This window comes from Hyla sarda, chromosome 1 (genome assembly GCF_029499605.1).
Source record: "Hyla sarda isolate aHylSar1 chromosome 1, aHylSar1.hap1, whole genome shotgun sequence".
Lineage (NCBI taxonomy): Eukaryota > Metazoa > Chordata > Amphibia > Anura > Hylidae > Hyla > Hyla sarda.
The window spans coordinates 506352764-506378825 of record NC_079189.1 but is presented as its reverse complement, the minus strand read 5'-3'; positions in this window follow the sequence as shown (position 1 = coordinate 506378825).

Sequence of the window (26062 nt, the reverse complement as noted above, 5' to 3'; positions counted from 1 at the left end):
GTTCTCATCCCCTTTCATTTAGATGTAAGTTTTGTCAAGCCACAAAAAAATCAAGGAGATACAGTCGCGGACCTTAAAGGGATACTCCGGTGGCAAACACTTTTTTTTTTAATCGATTGGTCTCCTTTAACAGGTGCCGTCGCTTTCTATCGCTTCAAAACTGTCTGAGGGTCTTCACGGGACTCGAACTCGCAGGCTAAAGTAAGCAACCGGCAAGCCGCATAGTTCGTGACGAAGCGAATCATTGTATCATAATCATTGTATGAATCGCGATAACCCAGGAAGTCTGGCGCATTGGAAGAGCGATGGATCGTGGCACCAGAGGATGTCGGCTGACCAGTGGATGAGCAATGGATTGTGGTACCGGAGGATGTGGATGGACGGAGGCAAAGAGGATGCCAAGGAGTGCAGATGGTGGTCCAGCATTGTGGGAGCGTATGATGTCGAGGTAAGTGAGCGAAGGGGATCATGGAATGGGAGGAAGGCATGGAAGATGCAGTTGGAGGGGATTGTGGAAGATGCCACTGTTCCTGTGATGGAGGTTCTGCCAAAAGTGGTGTTGAAAAGGGGGAGCTTTTATTTTCTTGTTAAGGAAACGGCATTGCCGGTACTGTCCCAGTCAAAGGAGGATGTCAGTGATCTAAGGAATGTGAACCAGTTGAATGGGGAGTAGTTGGCGGCTGGTTCTCGTCCCCTTTCATTTAGATGTAAGTTTTGTCAAGCCACAAAAAAATCAAGGAGATACAGTCGCGGATCTTAAAGGGATACTCCGGTGGAAAAAACTTTTTTTTTTTCAATCGATTGGTCTCCTTTTAACAGCTACCGTCGCTTTCTATCGCTTCAAAATTGTCTGAGAATCTTCACGGGACTCGAACTCACAACCTCTGCACTCCAAGGCAGCTGTTCTAACCACTAGACCGTGGTAGCTGCTTGTCAGCTCCCGGCACGGTGCTGTTCACGGTTCCAGACGGAGCTTTGAGCTTTGCTAGTTTTTATGGCCCGGCATGCCAAAAAGAGAGGGGGAATTGAATTCTAGATTTGGCAAGCCTGAGAGGTAGCTCGGTCTCCCCCTCTGTGCGCTTTCTCTTTTTGTCAAAACAGGCCAAGACCACGGTCGCCCTGACCTGTGTCCAGGCAACTCGCACAGCCTAGTGGCTAGAGCCGCCGCCTTGGAGCGCAACGGTCGTGAGTTCAAATCCAGTGAAGACCCTGAAGCTGATACGGAGAGATCGTGGCAGCAGAGCAAGCCTGGCGGTGATGGAGTGTGGAAGCAGAGGATGTCGAGGAAAGACCCTAAAGCTGATTTGGAGAGACCATGGGAGCAGAACAAGCCTGACCCATAGCACGGCGATGGAAGATGTCGAGGAAAGAACAAGAGAGCAGAGCAAGCCTGATGGATAGCGAGGAAATGGCGGATGTGGAGGAAAGCGTGTGTGGGAGAAGCGGTGCATGGGCGTGGATCCAGAAGGTGTTGGACGGCTGTAGTAACTGGGGTGGGATAGAGTGTGATGGTGGAGGAGGAGACTTGAAGGGCTGGTGAAAATGGGGGTTGTGATAAGAGAGCCTGTTTTTTTGATAAACAAGAAAATAAAATCTCCCCCTTTTAAACACCACTTTTGGCAGAACCTCCATCCCAGGAACAGTGGCATCTTCCACAATCCCCTCCTCCCATTCCATGATCCCCTCTGCTTCCACGATGCTGGACCACCATCTGCACTCCTTGGCATCCTCTTTGCCTCCATCCACATCCTCCGGTACCACAATCCAGTGCTCATCCACTGGTCAGCCGACATCCTCCTTGTCTCCATCCACATCCTCCGGTACCACAATCCATTGCTCATCCACTGGTCAGCCGACGTCCTCTGGTGCCACGATCCATCGCGCCAGACTTCCTGGGTTATCACGACTCATCTTCTTTAACGACTGTCGCCTTATTTTCCACCAAATCGGTTTCAGGGTCTTCACGGGACTTGAACTCGCAACCTCTGCACTTCAAGGCAGCTGCTCTAACCACTAGACCGTGGGAGCTGCTTGCAAGTTTGCTCGTCTCTAATTGCCGGTACTGTCTCAGTCAAATGTCGATGTCAGTGATCTAAGGATTGTGAACCAGTGTGATGTGGAGTAGTTGGTGGCTGGTTCTCGTCCCCTTTCATTTAGATGTAAGTTTTGTCAAGCCACAAAAAAATCAAGGATTGTGAACCAGTGTGATGTGGAGTAGTTGGTGGCTGGTTCTCATCCCCTTTCATTTAGATGTAAGTTTTGTCAAGCCACAAAAAAATCAAGGAGATACAGTCGCGGACCTTAAAGGGATACTCCGGTGGCAAACACTTTTTTTTTTAATCGATTGGTCTCCTTTAACAGGTGCCGTCGCTTTCTATCGCTTCAAAACTGTCTGAGGGTCTTCACGGGACTCGAACTCGCAGGCTAAAGTAAGCAACCGGCAAGCCGCATAGTTCGTGACGAAGCGAATCATTGTATCATAATCATTGTATGAATCGCGATAACCCAGGAAGTCTGGCGCATTGGAAGAGCGATGGATCGTGGCACCAGAGGATGTCGGCTGACCAGTGGATGAGCAATGGATTGTGGTACCGGAGGATGTGGATGGACGGAGGCAAAGAGGATGCCAAGGAGTGCAGATGGTGGTCCAGCATTGTGGGAGCGTATGATGTCGAGGTAAGTGAGCGAAGGGGATCATGGAATGGGAGGAAGGCATGGAAGATGCAGTTGGAGGGGATTGTGGAAGATGCCACTGTTCCTGTGATGGAGGTTCTGCCAAAAGTGGTGTTGAAAAGGGGGAGCTTTTATTTTCTTGTTAAGGAAACGGCATTGCCGGTACTGTCCCAGTCAAAGGAGGATGTCAGTGATCTAAGGAATGTGAACCAGTTGAATGTGGAGTAGTTGGCGGCTGGTTCTCGTCATTTAGATGTAAGTTTTGTCAAGCCACAAAAAAATCAAGGAGATACAGTCGCGGATCTTAAAGGGATACTCCGGTGGAAAAAACTTTTTTTTTTTCAATCGATTGGTCTCCTTTTAACAGCTACCGTCGCTTTCTATCGCTTCAAAACTGTCTGAAGATCTTCACGGGACTCGAACTCACAACCTATGCATTTCAAGGCAGCTGCTCTAACCACTCGACCGTGGGAGCTGCTTGTAAGTTTGCTCGTCTCTAATTGCCGGTACTGTCTAAGTCAAATGTCGATGTCAGTTATCTAAGGATTGTGAACCAGTGTGATGTGGAGTAGTTGGCGGCTGGTTCTCGTCCCCTTTCATTTAGATGTAAGTTTTGTCAAGCCACAAAAAAATCAAGGAGATACAGTCGCGGATCTTAAAGGGATACTCCGGTGGAAAAATTTTTTTTTTTTTTCAATCGATTGGTCTCCTTTTAACAGCTACCGTCCCTTTCTATCGCTTCAAAATTGTCTGAGAATCTTCACGGGACTCGAACTCACAACCTCTGCACTCCAAGGCAGCTGTTCTAACCACTAGACCGTGGTAGCTGCTTGTCAGCTCCCGGCACGGTGCTGTTCACGGTTCCAGACGGAGCTTTGAGCTTTGCTAGTTTTTATGGCCCGGCATGCCAAAAAGAGAGGGGGAATTGAATTCTAGATTTGGCAAGCCTGAGAGGTAGCTCGGTCTCCCCCTCTGTGCGCTTTCTCTTTTTGTCAAAACAGGCCAAGACCACGGTCGCCCTGACCTGTGTCCAGGCAACTCGCACAGCCTAGTGGCTAGAGCCGCCGCCTTGGAGCGCAACGGTCGTGAGTTCAAATCCAGTGAAGACCCTGAAGCTGATACGGAGAGATCGTGGCAGCAGAGCAAGCCTGGCGGTGATGGAGTGTGGAAGCAGAGGATGTCGAGGAAAGACCCTAAAGCTGATTTGGAGAGACCATGGGAGCAGAACAAGCCTGACCCATAGCACGGCGATGGAAGATGTCGAGGAAAGAACAAGAGAGCAGAGCAAGCCTGATGGATAGCGAGGAAATGGCGGATGTGGAGGAAAGCGTGTGTGGGAGAAGCGGTGCATGGGCGTGGATCCAGAAGGTGTTGGACGGCTGTAGTAACTGGGGTGGGATAGAGTGTGATGGTGGAGGAGGAGACTTGAAGGGCTGGTGAAAATGGGGGTTGTGATAAGAGAGCCTGTTTTTTTGATAAACAAGAAAATAAAATCTCCCCCTTTTCAACACCACTTTTGGCAGAACCTCCATCCCAGGAACAGTGGCATCTTCCACAATCCCCTCCTCCCATTCCATGATCCCCTCTGCTTCCACGATGCTGGACCACCATCTGCACTCCTTGGCATCCTCTTTGCCTCCATCCACATCCTCCGGTACCACAATCCAGTGCTCATCCACTGGTCAGCCGACATCCTCCTTGTCTCCATCCACATCCTCCGGTACCACAATCCATTGCTCATCCACTGGTCAGCCGACGTCCTCTGGTGCCACGATCGCGCCAGACTTCCTGGGTTATCACGACTCATCTTCTTTAACGACTGTCGCCTTATTTTCCACCAAATCGGTTTCAGGGTCTTCACGGGACTTGAACTCGCAACCTCTGCACTTCAAGGCAGCTGCTCTAACCACTAGACCGTGGGAGCTGCTTGCAAGTTTGCTCGTCTCTAATTGCCGGTACTGTCTCAGTCAAATGTCGATGTCAGTGATCTAAGGATTGTGAACCAGTGTGATGTGGAGTAGTTGGTGGCTGGTTCTCGTCCCCTTTCATTTAGATGTAAGTTTTGTCAAGCCACAAAAAAATCAAGGATTGTGAACCAGTGTGATGTGGAGTAGTTGGTGGCTGGTTCTCATCCCCTTTCATTTAGATGTAAGTTTTGTCAAGCCACAAAAAAATCAAGGAGATACAGTCGCGGACCTTAAAGGGATACTCCGGTGGCAAACACTTTTTTTTTTAATCGATTGGTCTCCTTTAACAGGTGCCGTCGCTTTCTATCGCTTCAAAACTGTCTGAGGGTCTTCACGGGACTCGAACTCGCAGGCTAAAGTAAGCAACCGGCAAGCCGCATAGTTCGTGACGAAGCGAATCATTGTATCATAATCATTGTATGAATCGCGATAACCCAGGAAGTCTGGCGCATTGGAAGAGCGATGGATCGTGGCACCAGAGGATGTCGGCTGACCAGTGGATGAGCAATGGATTGTGGTACCGGTGGATGTGGATGGACGGAGGCAAAGAGGATGCCAAGGAGTGCAGATGGTGGTCCAGCATTGTGGGAGCGTATGATGTCGAGGTAAGTGAGCGAAGGGGATCATGGAATGGGAGGAAGGCATGGAAGATGCAGTTGGAGGGGATTGTGGAAGATGCCACTGTTCCTGTGATGGAGGTTCTGCCAAAAGTGGTGTTGAAAAGGGGGAGCTTTTATTTTCTTGTTAAGGAAACGGCATTGCCGGTACTGTCCCAGTCAAAGGAGGATGTCAGTGATCTAAGGAATGTGAACCAGTTGAATGTGGAGTAGTTGGCGGCTGGTTCTCGTCATTTAGATGTAAGTTTTGTCAAGCCACAAAAAAATCAAGGAGATACTCCGGGATACTTTTTTTTTTTCAATCGATTGGTCTCCTTTTAACAGCTACCGTCGCTTTCTATCGCTTCAAAACTGTCTGAAGATCTTCACGGGACTCGAACTCACAACCTATGCATTTCAAGGCAGCTGCTCTAACCACTCGACCGTGGGAGCTGCTTGTAAGTTTGCTCGTCTCTAATTGCCGGTACTGTCTAAGTCAAATGTCGATGTCAGTTATCTAAGGATTGTGAACCAGTGTGATGTGGAGTAGTTGGCGGCTGGTTCTCGTCCCCTTTCATTTAGATGTAAGTTTTGTCAAGCCACAAAAAAATCAAGGAGATACAGTCGCGGATCTTAAAGGGATACTCCGGTGGAAAATTTTTTTTTTTTTTTCAATCGATTGGTCTCCTTTTAACAGCTACCGTCCCTTTCTATCGCTTCAAAATTGTCTGAGAATCTTCACGGGACTCGAACTCACAACCTCTGCACTCCAAGGCAGCTGCTCTAACCACTAGACCGTGGTAGCTGCTTGTCAGCTCCCGGCACGGTGCTGTTCACGGTTCCAGACGGAGCTTTGAGCTTTGCTAGTTTTTATGGCCCGGCATGCCAAAAAGAGAGGGGGAATTGAATTCTAGATTTGGCAAGCCTGAGAGGTAGCTCGGTCTCCCCCTCTGTGCGCTTTCTCTTTTTGTCAAAACAGGCCAAGACCACGGTCGCCCTGACCTGTGTCCAGGCAACTCGCACAGCCTAGTGGCTAGAGCCGCCGCCTTGGAGCGCAACGGTCGTGAGTTCAAATCCAGTGAAGACCCTGAAGCTGATACGGAGAGATCGTGGCAGCAGAGCAAGCCTGGCGGTGATGGAGTGTGGAAGCAGAGGATGTCGAGGAAAGACCCTAAAGCTGATTTGGAGAGACCATGGGAGCAGAACAAGCCTGACCCATAGCACGGCGATGGAAGATGTCGAGGAAAGAACATGAGAGCAGAGCAAGCCTGATGGATAGCGAGGAAATGGCGGATGTGGAGGAAAGCGTGTGTGGGAGAAGCGGTGCATGGGCGTGGATCCAGAAGGTGTTGGACGGCTGTAGTAACTGGGGTGGGATAGAGTGTGATGGTGGAGGAGGAGACTTGAAGGGCTGGTGAAAATGGGGGTTGTGATAAGAGAGCCTGTTTTTTTGATAAACAAGAAAATAAAATCTCCCCCTTTTCAACACCACTTTTGGCAGAACCTCCATCAGAACCTCCATCCCAGGAACAGTGGCATCCTCCCATTCCATGATCCCCTCTGCTTCCACGATGCTGGACCACCATCTGCACTCCTTGGCATCCTCTTTGCCTCCATCCACATCCTCCGGTACCACAATCCAGTGCTCATCCACTGGTCAGCCGACATCCTCCTTGTCTCCATCCACATCCTCCGGTACCACAATCCATTGCTCATCCACTGGTCAGCCGACGTCCTCTGGTGCCACGATCCATCGCGCCAGACTTCCTGGGTTATCACGACTCATCTTCTTTAACGACTGTCGCCTTATTTTCCACCAAATCGGTTTCAGGGTCTTCACGGGACTTGAACTCGCAACCTCTGCACTTCAAGGCAGCTGCTCTAACCACTAGACCGTGGGAGCTGCTTGCAAGTTTGCTCGTCTCTAATTGCCGGTACTGTCTCAGTCAAATGTCGATGTCAGTGATCTAAGGATTGTGAACCAGTGTGATGTGGAGTAGTTGGTGGCTGGTTCTCGTCCCCTTTCATTTAGATGTAAGTTTTGTCAAGCCACAAAAAAATCAAGGATTGTGAACCAGTGTGATGTGGAGTAGTTGGTGGCTGGTTCTCATCCCCTTTCATTTAGATGTAAGTTTTGTCAAGCCACAAAAAAATCAAGGAGATACAGTCGCGGACCTTAAAGGGATACTCCGGTGGCAAACACTTTTTTTTTTAATCGATTGGTCTCCTTTAACAGGTGCCGTCGCTTTCTATCGCTTCAAAACTGTCTGAGGGTCTTCACGGGACTCGAACTCGCAGGCTAAAGTAAGCAACCGGCAAGCCGCATAGTTCGTGACGAAGCGAATCATTGTATCATAATCATTGTATGAATCGCGATAACCCAGGAAGTCTGGCGCATTGGAAGAGCGATGGATCGTGGCACCAGAGGATGTCGGCTGACCAGTGGATGAGCAATGGATTGTGGTACCGGAGGATGTGGATGGACGGAGGCAAAGAGGATGCCAAGGAGTGCAGATGGTGGTCCAGCATTGTGGGAGCGTATGATGTCGAGGTAAGTGAGCGAAGGGGATCATGGAATGGGAGGAAGGCATGGAAGATGCAGTTGGAGGGGATTGTGGAAGATGCCACTGTTCCTGTGATGGAGGTTCTGCCAAAAGTGGTGTTGAAAAGGGGGAGCTTTTATTTTCTTGTTAAGGAAACGGCATTGCCGGTACTGTCCCAGTCAAAGGAGGATGTCAGTGATCTAAGGAATGTGAACCAGTTGAATGTGGAGTAGTTGGTGGCTGGTTCTCGTCCCCTTTCATTTAGATGTAAGTTTTGTCAAGCCACAAAAAAATCAAGGAGATACAGTCGCGGATCTTAAAGGGATACTCCGGTGGAAAAAACTTTTTTTTTTTCAATCGATTGGTCTCCTTTTAACAGCTACCGTCGCTTTCTATCGCTTCAAAATTGTCTGAGAATCTTCACGGGACTCGAACTCACAACCTCTGCACTCCAAGGCAGCTGTTCTAACCACTAGACCGTGGTAGCTGCTTGTCAGCTCCCGGCACGGTGCTGTTCACGGTTCCAGACGGAGCTTTGAGCTTTGCTAGTTTTTATGGCCCGGCATGCCAAAAAGAGAGGGGGAATTGAATTCTAGATTTGGCAAGCCTGAGAGGTAGCTCGGTCTCCCCCTCTGTGCGCTTTCTCTTTTTGTCAAAACAGGCCAAGACCACGGTCGCCCTGACCTGTGTCCAGGCAACTCGCACAGCCTAGTGGCTAGAGCCGCCGCCTTGGAGCGCAACGGTCGTGAGTTCAAATCCAGTGAAGACCCTGAAGCTGATACGGAGAGATCGTGGCAGCAGAGCAAGCCTGGCGGTGATGGAGTGTGGAAGCAGAGGATGTCGAGGAAAGACCCTAAAGCTGATTTGGAGAGACCATGGGAGCAGAACAAGCCTGACCCATAGCACGGCGATGGAAGATGTCGAGGAAAGAACAAGAGAGCAGAGCAAGCCTGATGGATAGCGAGGAAATGGCGGATGTGGAGGAAAGCGTGTGTGGGAGAAGCGGTGCATGGGCGTGGATCCAGAAGGTGTTGGACGGCTGTAGTAACTGGGGTGGGATAGAGTGTGATGGTGGAGGAGGAGACTTGAAGGGCTGGTGAAAATGGGGGTTGTGATAAGAGAGCCTGTTTTTTTGATAAACAAGAAAATAAAATCTCCCCCTTTTCAACACCACTTTTGGCAGAACCTCCATCCCAGGAACAGTGGCATCTTCCACAATCCCCTCCTCCCATTCCATGATCCCCTCTGCTTCCACGATGCTGGACCACCATCTGCACTCCTTGGCATCCTCTTTGCCTCCATCCACATCCTCCGGTACCACAATCCAGTGCTCATCCACTGGTCAGCCGACATCCTCCTTGTCTCCATCCACATCCTCCGGTACCACAATCCATTGCTCATCCACTGGTCAGCCGACGTCCTCTGGTGCCACGATCCATCGCGCCAGACTTCCTGGGTTATCACGACTCATCTTCTTTAACGACTGTCGCCTTATTTTCCACCAAATCGGTTTCAGGGTCTTCACGGGACTTGAACTCGCAACCTCTGCACTTCAAGGCAGCTGCTCTAACCACTAGACCGTGGGAGCTGCTTGCAAGTTTGCTCGTCTCTAATTGCCGGTACTGTCTCAGTCAAATGTCGATGTCAGTGATCTAAGGATTGTGAACCAGTGTGATGTGGAGTAGTTGGTGGCTGGTTCTCGTCCCCTTTCATTTAGATGTAAGTTTTGTCAAGCCACAAAAAAATCAAGGATTGTGAACCAGTGTGATGTGGAGTAGTTGGTGGCTGGTTCTCATCCCCTTTCATTTAGATGTAAGTTTTGTCAAGCCACAAAAAAATCAAGGAGATACAGTCGCGGACCTTAAAGGGATACTCCGGTGGCAAACACTTTTTTTTTTAATCGATTGTCTGAGAATGGGAGGAAGGCATGGAAGATGCAGTTGGAGGGGATTGTGGAAGATGCCACTGTTCCTGTGATGGAGGTTCTGCCAAAAGTGGTGTTGAAAAGGGGGAGCTTTTATTTTCTTGTTAAGGAAACGGCATTGCCGGTACTGTCCCAGTCAAAGGAGGATGTCAGTGATCTAAGGAATGTGAACCAGTTGAATGTGGAGTAGTTGGCGGCTGGTTCTCGTCCCCTTTCATTTAGATGTAAGTTTTGTCAAGCCACAAAAAAATCAAGGAGATACAGTCGCGGATCTTAAAGGGATACTCCGGTGGAAAAAACTTTTTTTTTTTCAATCGATTGGTCTCCTTTTAACAGCTACCGTCGCTTTCTATCGCTTCAAAATTGTCTGAGAATCTTCACGGGACTCGAACTCACAACCTCTGCACTCCAAGGCAGCTGTTCTAACCACTAGACCGTGGTAGCTGCTTGTCAGCTCCCGGCACGGTGCTGTTCACGGTTCCAGACGGAGCTTTGAGCTTTGCTAGTTTTTATGGCCCGGCATGCCAAAAAGAGAGGGGGAATTGAATTCTAGATTTGGCAAGCCTGAGAGGTAGCTCGGTCTCCCCCTCTGTGCGCTTTCTCTTTTTGTCAAAACAGGCCAAGACCACGGTCGCCCTGACCTGTGTCCAGGCAACTCGCACAGCCTAGTGGCTAGAGCCGCCGCCTTGGAGCGCAACGGTCGTGAGTTCAAATCCAGTGAAGACCCTGAAGCTGATACGGAGAGATCGTGGCAGCAGAGCAAGCCTGGCGGTGATGGAGTGTGGAAGCAGAGGATGTCGAGGAAAGACCCTAAAGCTGATTTGGAGAGACCATGGGAGCAGAACAAGCCTGACCCATAGCACGGCGATGGAAGATGTCGAGGAAAGAACAAGAGAGCAGAGCAAGCCTGATGGATAGCGAGGAAATGGCGGATGTGGAGGAAAGCGTGTGTGGGAGAAAGCGGTGCATGGGCGTGGATCCAGAAGGTGTTGGACGGCTGTAGTAACTGGGGTGGGATAGAGTGTGATGGTGGAGGAGGAGACTTGAAGGGCTGGTGAAAATGGGGGTTGTGATAAGAGAGCCTGTTTTTTTGATAAACAAGAAAATAAAATCTCCCCCTTTTCAACACCACTTTTGGCAGAACCTCCATCCCAGGAACAGTGGCATCTTCCACAATCCCCTCCTCCCATTCCATGATCCCCTCTGCTTCCACGATGCTGGACCACCATCTGCACTCCTTGGCATCCTCTTTGCCTCCATCCACATCCTCCGGTACCACAATCCAGTGCTCATCCACTGGTCAGCCGACATCCTCCTTGTCTCCATCCACATCCTCCGGTACCACAATCCATTGCTCATCCACTGGTCAGCCGACGTCCTCTGGTGCCACGATCCATCGCGCCAGACTTCCTGGGTTATCACGACTCATCTTCTTTAACGACTGTCGCCTTATTTTCCACCAAATCGGTTTCAGGGTCTTCACGGGACTTGAACTCGCAACCTCTGCACTTCAAGGCAGCTGCTCTAACCACTAGACCGTGGGAGCTGCTTGCAAGTTTGCTCGTCTCTAATTGCCGGTACTGTCTCAGTCAAATGTCGATGTCAGTGATCTAAGGATTGTGAACCAGTGTGATGTGGAGTAGTTGGTGGCTGGTTCTCGTCCCCTTTCATTTAGATGTAAGTTTTGTCAAGCCACAAAAAAATCAAGGATTGTGAACCAGTGTGATGTGGAGTAGTTGGTGGCTGGTTCTCATCCCCTTTCATTTAGATGTAAGTTTTGTCAAGCCACAAAAAAATCAAGGAGATACAGTCGCGGACCTTAAAGGGATACTCCGGTGGCAAACACTTTTTTTTTTAATCGATTGGTCTCCTTTAACAGGTGCCGTCGCTTTCTATCGCTTCAAAACTGTCTGAGGGTCTTCACGGGACTCGAACTCGCAGGCTAAAGTAAGCAACCGGCAAGCCGCATAGTTCGTGACGAAGCGAATCATTGTATCATAATCATTGTATGAATCGCGATAACCCAGGAAGTCTGGCGCATTGGAAGAGCGATGGATCGTGGCACCAGAGGATGTCGGCTGACCAGTGGATGAGCAATGGATTGTGGTACCGGAGGATGTGGATGGACGGAGGCAAAGAGGATGCCAAGGAGTGCAGATGGTGGTCCAGCATTGTGGGAGCGTATGATGTCGAGGTAAGTGAGCGAAGGGGATCATGGAATGGGAGGAAGGCATGGAAGATGCAGTTGGAGGGGATTGTGGAAGATGCCACTGTTCCTGTGATGGAGGTTCTGCCAAAAGTGGTGTTGAAAAGGGGGAGCTTTTATTTTCTTGTTAAGGAAACGGCATTGCCGGTACTGTCCCAGTCAAAGGAGGATGTCAGTGATCTAAGGAATGTGAACCAGTTGAATGTGGAGTAGTTGGTGGCTGGTTCTCGTCCCCTTTCATTTAGATGTAAGTTTTGTCAAGCCACAAAAAAATCAAGGAGATACAGTCGCGGATCTTAAAGGGATACTCCGGTGGAAAAAACTTTTTTTTTTTCAATCGATTGGTCTCCTTTTAACAGCTACCGTCGCTTTCTATCGCTTCAAAATTGTCTGAGAATCTTCACGGGACTCGAACTCACAACCTCTGCACTCCAAGGCAGCTGTTCTAACCACTAGACCGTGGTAGCTGCTTGTCAGCTCCCGGCACGGTGCTGTTCACGGTTCCAGACGGAGCTTTGAGCTTTGCTAGTTTTTATGGCCCGGCATGCCAAAAAGAGAGGGGGAATTGAATTCTAGATTTGGCAAGCCTGAGAGGTAGCTCGGTCTCCCCCTCTGTGCGCTTTCTCTTTTTGTCAAAACAGGCCAAGACCACGGTCGCCCTGACCTGTGTCCAGGCAACTCGCACAGCCTAGTGGCTAGAGCCGCCGCCTTGGAGCGCAACGGTCGTGAGTTCAAATCCAGTGAAGACCCTGAAGCTGATACGGAGAGATCGTGGCAGCAGAGCAAGCCTGGCGGTGATGGAGTGTGGAAGCAGAGGATGTCGAGGAAAGACCCTAAAGCTGATTTGGAGAGACCATGGGAGCAGAACAAGCCTGACCCATAGCACGGCGATGGAAGATGTCGAGGAAAGAACAAGAGAGCAGAGCAAGCCTGATGGATAGCGAGGAAATGGCGGATGTGGAGGAAAGCGTGTGTGGGAGAAGCGGTGCATGGGCGTGGATCCAGAAGGTGTTGGACGGCTGTAGTAACTGGGGTGGGATAGAGTGTGATGGTGGAGGAGGAGACTTGAAGGGCTGGTGAAAATGGGGGTTGTGATAAGAGAGCCTGTTTTTTTGATAAACAAGAAAATAAAATCTCCCCCTTTTCAACACCACTTTTGGCAGAACCTCCATCCCAGGAACAGTGGCATCTTCCACAATCCCCTCCTCCCATTCCATGATCCCCTCTGCTTCCACGATGCTGGACCACCATCTGCACTCCTTGGCATCCTCTTTGCCTCCATCCACATCCTCCGGTACCACAATCCAGTGCTCATCCACTGGTCAGCCGACATCCTCCATGTCTCCATCCACATCCTCCGGTACCACAATCCATTGCTCATCCACTGGTCAGCCGACGTCCTCTGGTGCCACGATCCATCGCGCCAGACTTCCTGGGTTATCACGACTCATCTTCTTTAACGACTGTCGCCTTATTTTCCACCAAATCGGTTTCAGGGTCTTCACGGGACTTGAACTCGCAACCTCTGCACTTCAAGGCAGCTGCTCTAACCACTAGACCGTGGGAGCTGCTTGCAAGTTTGCTCGTCTCTAATTGCCGGTACTGTCTCAGTCAAATGTCGATGTCAGTGATCTAAGGATTGTGAACCAGTGTGATGTGGAGTAGTTGGTGGCTGGTTCTCGTCCCCTTTCATTTAGATGTAAGTTTTGTCAAGCCACAAAAAAATCAAGGATTGTGAACCAGTGTGATGTGGAGTAGTTGGTGGCTGGTTCTCATCCCCTTTCATTTAGATGTAAGTTTTGTCAAGCCACAAAAAAATCAAGGAGATACAGTCGCGGACCTTAAAGGGATACTCCGGTGGCAAACACTTTTTTTTTTAATCGATTGGTCTCCTTTAACAGGTGCCGTCGCTTTCTATCGCTTCAAAACTGTCTGAGGGTCTTCACGGGACTCGAACTCGCAGGCTAAAGTAAGCAACCGGCAAGCCGCATAGTTCGTGACGAAGCGAATCATTGTATCATAATCATTGTATGAATCGCGATAACCCAGGAAGTCTGGCGCATTGGAAGAGCGATGGATCGTGGCACCAGAGGATGTCGGCTGACCAGTGGATGAGCAATGGATTGTGGTACCGGAGGATGTGGATGGACGGAGGCAAAGAGGATGCCAAGGAGTGCAGATGGTGGTCCAGCATTGTGGGAGCGTATGATGTCGAGGTAAGTGAGCGAAGGGGATCATGGAATGGGAGGAAGGCATGGAAGATGCAGTTGGAGGGGATTGTGGAAGATGCCACTGTTCCTGTGATGGAGGTTCTGCCAAAAGTGGTGTTGAAAAGGGGGAGCTTTTATTTTCTTGTTAAGGAAACGGCATTGCCGGTACTGTCCCAGTCAAAGGAGGATGTCAGTGATCTAAGGAATGTGAACCAGTTGAATGTGGAGTAGTTGGCGGCTGGTTCTCGTCCCCTTTCATTTAGATGTAAGTTTTGTCAAGCCACAAAAAAATCAAGGAGATACAGTCGCGGATCTTAAAGGGATACTCCGGTGGAAAAAACTTTTTTTTTTTCAATCGATTGGTCTCCTTTTAACAGCTACCGTCGCTTTCTATCGCTTCAAAATTGTCTGAGAATCTTCACGGGACTCGAACTCACAACCTCTGCACTCCAAGGCAGCTGCTCTAACCACTAGACCGTGGTAGCTGCTTGTCAGCTCCCGACACGGTGCTGTTCACGGTTCCAGACGGAGCTTTGAGCTTTGCTAGTTTTTATGGCCCGGCATGCCAAAAAGAGAGGGGGAATTGAATTCTAGATTTGGCAAGCCTGAGAGGTAGCTCGGTCTCCCCCTCTGTGCGCTTTCTCTTTTTGTCAAAACAGGCCAAGACCACGGTCGCCCTGACCTGTGTCCAGGCAACTCGCACAGCCTAGTGGCTAGAGCCGCCGCCTTGGAGCGCAACGGTCGTGAGTTCAAATCCAGTGAAGACCCTGAAGCTGATACGGAGAGATCGTGGCAGCAGAGCAAGCCTGGCGGTGATGGAGTGTGGAAGCAGAGGATGTCGAGGAAAGACCCTAAAGCTGATTTGGAGAGACCATGGGAGCAGAACAAGCCTGACCCATAGCACGGCGATGGAAGATGTCGAGGAAAGAACAAGGGAGCAGAGCAAGCCTGATGGATAGCGAGGAAATGGCGGATGTGGAGGAAAGCGTGTGTGGGAGAAGCGGTGCATGGGCGTGGATCCAGAAGGTGTTGGACGGCTGTAGTAACTGGGGTGGGATAGAGTGTGATGGTGGAGGAGGAGACTTGAAGGGCTGGTGAAAATGGGGGTTGTGATAAGAGAGCCTGTTTTTTTGATAAACAAGAAAATAAAATCTCCCCCTTTTCAACACCACTTTTGGCAGAACCTCCATCCCAGGAACAGTGGCATCTTCCACAATCCCCTCCTCCCATTCCATGATCCCCTCTGCTTCCACGATGCTGGACCACCATCTGCACTCCTTGGCATCCTCTTTGCCTCCATCCACATCCTCCGGTACCACAATCCAGTGCTCATCCACTGGTCAGCCGACATCCTCCTTGTCTCCATCCACATCCTCCGGTACCACAATCCATTGCTCATCCACTGGTCAGCCGACGTCCTCTGGTGCCACGATCCATCGCGCCAGACTTCCTGGGTTATCACGACTCATCTTCTTTAACGACTGTCGCCTTATTTTCCACCAAATCGGTTTCAGGGTCTTCACGGGACTTGAACTCGCAACCTCTGCACTTCAAGGCAGCTGCTCTAACCACTAGACCGTGGGAGCTGCTTGCAAGTTTGCTCGTCTCTAATTGCCGGTACTGTCTCAGTCAAATGTCGATGTCAGTGATCTAAGGATTGTGAACCAGTGTGATGTGGAGTAGTTGGTGGCTGGTTCTCGTCCCCTTTCATTTAGATGTAAGTTTTGTCAAGCCACAAAAAAACCAGTGTGAACCAGTGTGATGTGGAGTAGTTGGTGGCTGGTTCTCATCCCCTTTCATTTAGATGTAAGTTTTGTCAAGCCACAAAAAAATCAAGGAGATACAGTCGCGGACCTTAAAGGGATACTCCGGTGGCAAACACTTTTTTTTTTAATCGATTGGTCTCCTTTAACAGGTGCCGTCGCTTTCTATCGCTTCAAAACTGTCTGAGGGTCTTCACGGGACTCGAACTCGCAGGCTAAAGTAAGCAACCGGCAAGCCGCATAGTTCGTGACGAAGCGAATCATTGTATCATAATCATTGTATGAATCGCGATAACCCAGGAAGTCTGGCGCATTGGAAGAGCGATGGATCGTGGCACCAGAGGATGTCGGCTGACCAGTGGATGAGCAATGGATTGTGGTACCGGAGGATGTGGATGGACGGAGGCAAAGAGGATGCCAAGGAGTGCAGATGGTGGTCCAGCATTGTGGGAGCGTATGATGTCGAGGTAAGTGAGCGAAGGGGATCATGGAATGGGAGGAAGGCATGGAAGATGCAGTTGGAGGGGATTGTGGAAGATGCCACTGTTCCTGTGATGGAGGTTCTGCCAAAAGTGGTGTTGAAAAGGGGGAGCTTTTATTTTCTTGTTAAGGAAACGGCATTGCCGGTACTGTCCCAGTCAAAGGAGGATGTCAGTGATCTAAGGAATGTGAACCAGTTGAATGTGGAGTAGTTGGCGGCTGGTTCTCGTCCCCTTTCATTTAGATGTAAGTTTTGTCAAGCCACAAAAAAATCAAGGAGATACAGTCGCGGATCTTAAAGGGATACTCCGGTGGAAAAAACTTTTTTTTTTTCAATCGATTGGTCTCCTTTTAACAGCTACCGTCGCTTTCTATCGCTTCAAAATTGTCTGAGAATCTTCACGGGACTCGAACTCACAACCTCTGCACTCCAAGGCAGCTGTTCTAACCACTAGACCGTGGTAGCTGCTTGTCAGCTCCCGACACGGTGCTGTTCACGGTTCCAGACGGAGCTTTGAGCTTTGCTAGTTTTTATGGCCCGGCATGCCAAAAAGAGAGGGGGAATTGAATTCTAGATTTGGCAAGCCTGAGAGGTAGCTCGGTCTCCCCCTCTGTGCGCTTTCTCTTTTTGTCAAAACAGGCCAAGACCACGGTCGCCCTGACCTGTGTCCAGGCAACTCGCACAGCCTAGTGGCTAGAGCCGCCGCCTTGGAGCGCAACGGTCGTGAGTTCAAATCCAGTGAAGACCCTGAAGCTGATACGGAGAGATCGTGGCAGCAGAGCAAGCCTGGCGGTGATGGAGTGTGGAAGCAGAGGATGTCGAGGAAAGACCCTAAAGCTGATTTGGAGAGACCATGGGAGCAGAACAAGCCTGACCCATAGCACGGCGATGGAAGATGTCGAGGAAAGAACAAGAGAGCAGAGCAAGCCTGATGGATAGCGAGGAAATGGCGGATGTGGAGGAAAGCGTGTGTGGGAGAAGCGGTGCATGGGCGTGGATCCAGAAGGTGTTGGACGGCTGTAGTAACTGGGGTGGGATAGAGTGTGATGGTGGAGGAGGAGACTTGAAGGGCTGGTGAAAATGGGGGTTGTGATAAGAGAGCCTGTTTTTTTGATAAACAAGAAAATAAAATCTCCCCCTTTTCAACACCACTTTTGGCAGAACCTCCATCCCAGGAACAGTGGCATCTTCCACAATCCCCTCCTCCCATTCCATGATCCCCTCTGCTTCCACGATGCTGGACCACCATCTGCACTCCTTGGCATCCTCTTTGCCTCCATCCACATCCTCCGGTACCACAATCCAGTGCTCATCCACTGGTCAGCCGACATCCTCCTTGTCTCCATCCACATCCTCCGGTACCACAATCCATTGCTCATCCACTGGTCAGCCGACGTCCTCTGGTGCCACGATCCATCGCGCCAGACTTCCTGGGTTATCACGACTCATGAGGGTCTTCACGGGACTCGAACTCGCAGGCTAAAGTAAGCAACCGGCAAGCCGCATAGTTCGTGACGAAGCGAATCATTGTATCATAATCATTGTATGAATCGCGATAACCCAGGAAGTCTGGCGCATTGGAAGAGCGATGGATCGTGGCACCAGAGGATGTCGGCTGACCAGTGGATGAGCAATGGATTGTGGTACCGGAGGATGTGGATGGACGGAGGCAAAGAGGATGCCAAGGAGTGCAGATGGTGGTCCAGCATTGTGGGAGCGTATGATGTCGAGGTAAGTGAGCGAAGGGGATCATGGAATGGGAGGAAGGCATGGAAGATGCAGTTGGAGGGGATTGTGGAAGATGCCACTGTTCCTGTGATGGAGGTTCTGCCAAAAGTGGTGTTGAAAAGGGGGAGCTTTTATTTTCTTGTTAAGGAAACGGCATTGCCGGTACTGTCCCAGTCAAAGGAGGATGTCAGTGATCTAAGGAATGTGAACCAGTTGAATGTGGAGTAGTTGGCGGCTGGTTCTCGTCCCCTTTCATTTAGATGTAAGTTTTGTCAAGCCACAAAAAAATCAAGGAGATACAGTCGCGGATCTTAAAGGGATACTCCGGTGGAAAAAACTTTTTTTTTTTCAATCGATTGGTCTCCTTTTAACAGCTACCGTCGCTTTCTATCGCTTCAAAACTGTCTGAAGATCTTCACGGGACTCGAACTCACAACCTATGCATTTCAAGGCAGCTGCTCTAACCACTCAACCGTGGGAGCTGCTTGTAAGTTTGCTCGTCTCTAATTGCCGGTACTGTCTAAGTCAAATGTCGATGTCAGTTATCTAAGGATTGTGAACCAGTGTGATGTGGAGTAGTTGGCGGCTGGTTCTCGTCCCCTTTCATTTAGATGTAAGTTTTGTCAAGCCACAAAAAAATCAAGGAGATACAGTCGCGGATCTTAAAGGGATACTCCGGTGGAAAAAACTTTTTTTTTTTTCAATCGATTGGTCTCCTTTTAACAGCTACCGTCGCTTTCTATCGCTTCAAAATTGTCTGAGAATCTTCACGGGACTCGAACTCACAACCTCTGCACTCCAAGGCAGCTGCTCTAACCACTAGACCGTGGTAGCTGCTTGTCAGCTCCCGGCACGGTGCTGTTCACGGTTCCAGACGGAGCTTTGAGCTTTGCTAGTTTTTATGGCCCGGCATGCCAAAAAGAGAGGGGGAATTGAATTCTAGATTTGGCAAGCCTGAGAGGTAGCTCGGTCTCCCCCTCTGTGCGCTTTCTCTTTTTGTCAAAACAGGCCAAGACCACGGTCGCCCTGACCTGTGTCCAGGCAACTCGCACAGCCTAGTGGCTAGAGCCGCCGCCTTGGAGCGCAACGGTCGTGAGTTCAAATCCAGTGAAGACCCTGAAGCTGATACGGAGAGATCGTGGCAGCAGAGCAAGCCTGGCGGTGATGGAGTGTGGAAGCAGAGGATGTCGAGGAAAGACCCTAAAGCTGATTTGGAGAGACCATGGGAGCAGAACAAGCCTGACCCATAGCACGGCGATGGAAGATGTCGAGGAAAGAACAAGAGAGCAGAGCAAGCCTGATGGATAGCGAGGAAATGGCGAATGTGGAGGAAAGCGTGTGTGGGAGAAGCGGTGCATGGGCGCGGATCCAGAAGGTGTTGGACGGCTGTAGTAACTGGGGTGGGATAGAGTGTGATGGTGGAGGAGGAGACTTGAAGGGCTGGTGAAAATGGGGGTTGTGATAAGAGAGCCTGTTTTTTTGATAAACAAGAAAATAAAATCTCCCCCTTTTCAACACCACTTTTGGCAGAACCTCCATCCCAGGAACAGTGGCATCTTCCACAATCCCCTCCTCCCATTCCATGATCCCCTCTGCTTCCACGATGCTGGACCACCATCTGCACTCCTTGGCATCCTCTTTGCCTCCATCCACATCCTCCGGTACCACAATCCAGTGCTCATCCACTGGTCAGCCGACATCCTCCTCGTCTCCATCCACATCCTCCGGTACCACAATCCATTGCTCATCCACTGGTCAGCCGACGTCCTCTGGTGCCACGATCCATCGCGCCAGACTTCCTGGGTTATCACGACTCATCTTCTTTAACGACTGTCGCCTTATTTTCCACCAAATCGGTTTCAGGGTCTTCACGGGACTTGAACTCGCAACCTCTGCACTTCAAGGCAGCTGCTCTAACCACTAGACCGTGGGAGCTGCTTGCAAGTTTGCTCGTCTCTAATTGCCGGTACTGTCTCAGTCAAATGTCGATGTCAGTGATCTAAGGATTGTGAACCAGTGTGATGTGGAGTAGTTGGTGGCTGGTTCTCGTCCCCTTTCATTTAGATGTAAGTTTTGTCAAGCCACAAAAAAATCAAGGATTGTGAACCAGTGTGATGTGGAGTAGTTGGTGGCTGGTTCTCATCCCCTTTCATTTAGATGTAAGTTTTGTCAAGCCACAAAAAAATCAAGGAGATACAGTCGCGGACCTTAAAGGGATACTCCGGTGGCAAACACTTTTTTTTTTAATCGATTGGTCTCCTTTAACAGGTGCCGTCGCTTTCTATCGCTTCAAAACTGTCTGAGGGTCTTCACGGGACTCGAACTCGCAGGCTAAAGTAAGCAACCGGCAAGCCGCATAGTTCGTGACGAAGCGAATCATTGTATCATAATCATTGTATGAATCGCGATAACCCAGGAAGTCTGGCGCATTGGAAGAGCGATGGATCGTGGCACCAGAGGATGTCGGCTGACCAGTGGATGAGCAATGGATTGTGGTACCGGAGGATGTGGATGGACGGAGGCAAAGAGGATGCCAAGGAGTGCAGATGGTGGTCCAGCATTGTGGGAGCGTATGATGTCGAGGTAAGTGAGCGAAGGGGATCATGGAATGGGAGGAAGGCATGGAAGATGCAGTTGGAGGGGATTGTGGAAGATGCCACTGTTCCTGTGATGGAGGTTCTGCCAAAAGTGGTGTTGAAAAGGGGGAGCTTTTATTTTCTTGTTAAGGAAACGGCATTGCCGGTACTGTCCCAGTCAAAGGAGGATGTCAGTGATCTAAGGAATGTGAACCAGTTGAATGTGGAGTAGTTGGCGGCTGGTTCTCGTCATTTAGATGTAAGTTTTGTCAAGCCACAAAAAAATCAAGGAGATACAGTCGCGGATCTTAAAGGGATACTCCGGTGGAAAAAACTTTTTTTTTTTCAATCGATTGGTCTCCTTTTAACAGCTACCGTCGCTTTCTATCGCTTCAAAACTGTCTGAAGATCTTCACGGGACTCGAACTCACAACCTATGCATTTCAAGGCAGCTGCTCTAACCACTCAACCGTGGGAGCTGCTTGTAAGTTTGCTCGTCTCTAATTGCCGGTACTGTCTAAGTCAAATGTCGATGTCAGTTATCTAAGGATTGTGAACCAGTGTGATGTGGAGTAGTTGGCGGCTGGTTCTCGTCCCCTTTCATTTAGATGTAAGTTTTGTCAAGCCACAAAAAAATCAAGGAGATACAGTCGCGGATCTTAAAGGGATACTCCGGTGGAAAAAACTTTTTTTTTTTTTCAATCGATTGGTCTCCTTTTAACAGCTACCGTCGCTTTCTATCGCTTCAAAATTGTCTGAGAATCTTCACGGGACTCGAACTCACAACCTCTGCACTCCAAGGCAGCTGCTCTAACCACTAGACCGTGGTAGCTGCTTGTCAGCTCCCGGCACGGTGCTGTTCACGGTTCCAGACGGAGCTTTGAGCTTTGCTAGTTTTTATGGCCCGGCATGCCAAAAAGAGAGGGGGAATTGAATTCTAGATTTGGCAAGCCTGAGAGGTAGCTCGGTCTCCCCCTCTGTGCGCTTTCTCTTTTTGTCAAAACAGGCCAAGACCACGGTCGCCCTGACCTGTGTCCAGGCAACTCGCACAGCCTAGTGGCTAGAGCCGCCGCCTTGGAGCGCAACGGTCGTGAGTTCAAATCCAGTGAAGACCCTGAAGCTGATACGGAGAGATCGTGGCAGCAGAGCAAGCCTGGCGGTGATGGAGTGTGGAAGCAGAGGATGTCGAGGAAAGACCCTAAAGCTGATTTGGAGAGACCATGGGAGCAGAACAAGCCTGACCCATAGCACGGCGATGGAAGATGTCGAGGAAAGAACAAGAGAGCAGAGCAAGCCTGATGGATAGCGAGGAAATGGCGGATGTGGAGGAAAGCGTGTGTGGGAGAAGCGGTGCATGGGCGTGGATCCAGAAGGTGTTGGACGGCTGTAGTAACTGGGGTGGGATAGAGTGTGATGGTGGAGGAGGAGACTTGAAGGGCTGGTGAAAATGGGGGTTGTGATAAGAGAGCCTGTTTTTTTGATAAACAAGAAAATAAAATCTCCCCCTTTTCAACACCACTTTTGGCAGAACCTCCATCCCAGGAACAGTGGCATCTTCCACAATCCCCTCCTCCCATTCCATGATCCCCTCTGCTTCCACGATGCTGGACCACCATCTGCACTCCTTGGCATCCTCTTTGCCTCCATCCACATCCTCCGGTACCACAATCCAGTGCTCATCCACTGGTCAGCCGACATCCTCCTTGTCTCCATCCACATCCTCCGGTACCACAATCCATTGCTCATCCACTGGTCAGCCGACGTCCTCTGGTGCCACGATCCATCGCGCCAGACTTCCTGGGTTATCACGACTCATCTTCTTTAACGACTGTCGCCTTATTTTCCACCAAATCGGTTTCAGGGTCTTCACGGGACTTGAACTCGCAACCTCTGCACTTCAAGGCAGCTGCTCTAACCACTAGACCGTGGGAGCTGCTTGCAAGTTTGCTCGTCTCTAATTGCCGGTACTGTCTCAGTCAAATGTCGATGTCAGTGATCTAAGGATTGTGAACCAGTGTGATGTGGAGTAGTTGGTGGCTGGTTCTCGTCCCCTTTCATTTAGATGTAAGTTTTGTCAAGCCACAAAAAAATCAAGGATTGTGAACCAGTGTGATGTGGAGTAGTTGGTGGCTGGTTCTCATCCCCTTTCATTTAGATGTAAGTTTTGTCAAGCCACAAAAAAATCAAGGAGATACAGTCGCGGACCTTAAAGGGATACTCCGGTGGCAAACACTTTTTTTTTTAATCGATTGGTCTCCTTTAACAGGTGCCGTCGCTTTCTATCGCTTCAAAACTGTCTGAGGGTCTTCACGGGACTCGAACTCGCAGGCTAAAGTAAGCAACCGGCAAGCCGCATAGTTCGTGACGAAGCGAATCATTGTATCATAATCATTGTATGAATCGCGATAACCCAGGAAGTCTGGCGCATTGGAAGAGCGATGGATCGTGGCACCAGAGGATGTCGGCTGACCAGTGGATGAGCAATGGATTGTGGTACCGGAGGATGTGGATGGACGGAGGCAAAGAGGATGCCAAGGAGTGCAGATGGTGGTCCAGCATTGTGGGAGCGTATGATGTCGAGGTAAGTGAGCGAAGGGGATCATGGAATGGGAGGAAGGCATGGAAGATGCAGTTGGAGGGGATTGTGGAAGATGCCACTGTTCCTGTGATGGAGGTTCTGCCAAAAGTGGTGTTGAAAAGGGGGAGCTTTTATTTTCTTGTTAAGGAAACGGCATTGCCGGTACTGTCCCAGTCAAAGGAGGATGTCAGTGATCTAAGGAATGTGAACCAGTTGAATGTGGAGTAGTTGGCGGCTGGTTCTCGTCATTTAGATGTAAGTTTTGTCAAGCCACAAAAAAATCAAGGAGATACAGTCGCGGATCTTAAAGGGATACTCCGGTGGAAAAAACTTTTTTTTTTTCAATCGATTGGTCTCCTTTTAACAGCTACCGTCGCTTTCTATCGCTTCAAAACTGTCTGAAGATCTTCACGGGACTCGAACTCACAACCTATGCATTTCAAGGCAGCTGCTCTAACCACTCGACCGTGGGAGCTGCTTGTAAGTTTGCTCGTCTCTAATTGCCGGTACTGTCTAAGTCAAATGTCGATGTCAGTTATCTAAGGATTGTGAACCAGTGTGATGTGGAGTAGTTGGCGGCTGGTTCTCGTCCCCTTTCATTTAGATGTAAGTTTTGTCAAGCCACAAAAAAATCAAGGAGATACAGTCGCGGATCTTAAAGGGATACTCCGGTGGAAAAAACTTTTTTTTTTTTCAATCGATTGGTCTCCTTTCAACAGCTACCGTCGCTTTCTATCGCTTCAAAATTGTCTGAGAATCTTCACGGGACTCGAACTCACAACCTCTGCACTCCAAGGCAGCTGCTCTAACCACTAGACCGTGGTAGCTGCTTGTCAGCTCCCGGCACGGTGCTGTTCACGGTTCCAGACGGAGCTTTGAGCTTTGCTAGTTTTTATGGCCCGGCATGCCAAAAAGAGAGGGGGAATTGAATTCTAGATTTGGCAAGCCTGAGAGGTAGCTCGGTCTCCCCCTCTGTGCGCTTTCTCTTTTTGTCAAAACAGGCCAAGACCACGGTCGCCCTGACCTGTGTCCAGGCAACTCGCACAGCCTAGTGGCTAGAGCCGCCGCCTTGGAGTGCAACGGTCGTGAGTTCAAATCCAGTGAAGACCCTGAAGCTGATACGGAGAGATCGTGGCAGCAGAGCAAGCCTGGCGGTGATGGAGTGTGGAAGCAGAGGATGTCGAGGAAAGACCCTAAAGCTGATTTGGAGAGACCATGGGAGCAGAACAAGCCTGACCCATAGCACGGCGATGGAAGATGTCGAGGAAAGAACAAGAGAGCAGAGCAAGCCTGATGGATAGCGAGGAAATGGCGGATGTGGAGGAAAGCGTGTGTGGGAGAAGCGGTGCATGGGCGTGGATCCAGAAGGTGTTGGACGGCTGTAGTAACTGGGGTGGGATAGAGTGTGATGGTGGAGGAGGAGACTTGAAGGGCTGGTGAAAATGGGGGTTGTGATAAGAGAGCCTGTTTTTTTGATAAACAAGAAAATAAAATCTCCCCCTTTTCAACACCACTTTTGGCAGAACCTCCATCCCAGGAACAGTGGCATCTTCCACAATCCCCTCCTCCCATTCCATGATCCCCTCTGCTTCCACGATGCTGGACCACCATCTGCACTCCTTGGCATCCTCTTTGCCTCCATCCACATCCTCCGGTACCACAATCCAGTGCTCATCCACTGGTCAGCCGACATCCTCCTTGTCTCCATCCACATCCTCCGGTACCACAATCCATTGCTCATCCACTGGTCAGCCGACGTCCTCTGGTGCCACGATCCATCGCGCCAGACTTCCTGGGTTATCACGACTCATCTTCTTTAACGACTGTCGCCTTATTTTCCACCAAATCGGTTTCAGGGTCTTCACGGGACTTGAACTCGCAACCTCTGCACTTCAAGGCAGCTGCTCTAACCACTAGACCGTGGGAGCTGCTTGCAAGTTTGCTCGTCTCTAATTGCCGGTACTGTCTCAGTCAAATGTCGATGTCAGTGATCTAAGGATTGTGAACCAGTGTGATGTGGAGTAGTTGGTGGCTGGTTCTCGTCCCCTTTCATTTAGATGTAAGTTTTGTCAAGCCACAAAAAAATCAAGGATTGTGAACCAGTGTGATGTGGAGTAGTTGGTGGCTGGTTCTCATCCCCTTTCATTTAGATGTAAGTTTTGTCAAGCCACAAAAAAATCAAGGAGATACAGTCGCGGACCTTAAAGGGATACTCCGGTGGCAAACACTTTTTTTTTTAATCGATTGGTCTCCTTTAACAGGTGCCGTCGCTTTCTATCGCTTCAAAACTGTCTGAGGGTCTTCACGGGACTCGAACTCGCAGGCTAAAGTAAGCAACCGGCAAGCCGCATAGTTCGTGACGAAGCGAATCATTGTATCATAATCATTGTATGAATCGCGATAACCCAGGAAGTCTGGCGTATTGGAAGAGCGATGGATCGTGGCACCAGAGGATGTCGGCTGACCAGTGGATGAGCAATGGATTGTGGTACCGGAGGATGTGGATGGACGGAGGCAAAGAGGATGCCAAGGAGTGCAGATGGTGGTCCAGCATTGTGGGAGCGTATGATGTCGAGGTAAGTGAGCGAAGGGGATCATGGAATGGGAGGAAGGCATGGAAGATGCAGTTGGAGGGGATTGTGGAAGATGCCACTGTTCCTGTGATGGAGGTTCTGCCAAAAGTGGTGTTGAAAAGGGGGAGCTTTTATTTTCTTGTTAAGGAAACGGCATTGCCGGTACTGTCCCAGTCAAAGGAGGATGTCAGTGATCTAAGGAATGTGAACCAGTTGAATGTGGAGTAGTTGGCGGCTGGTTCTC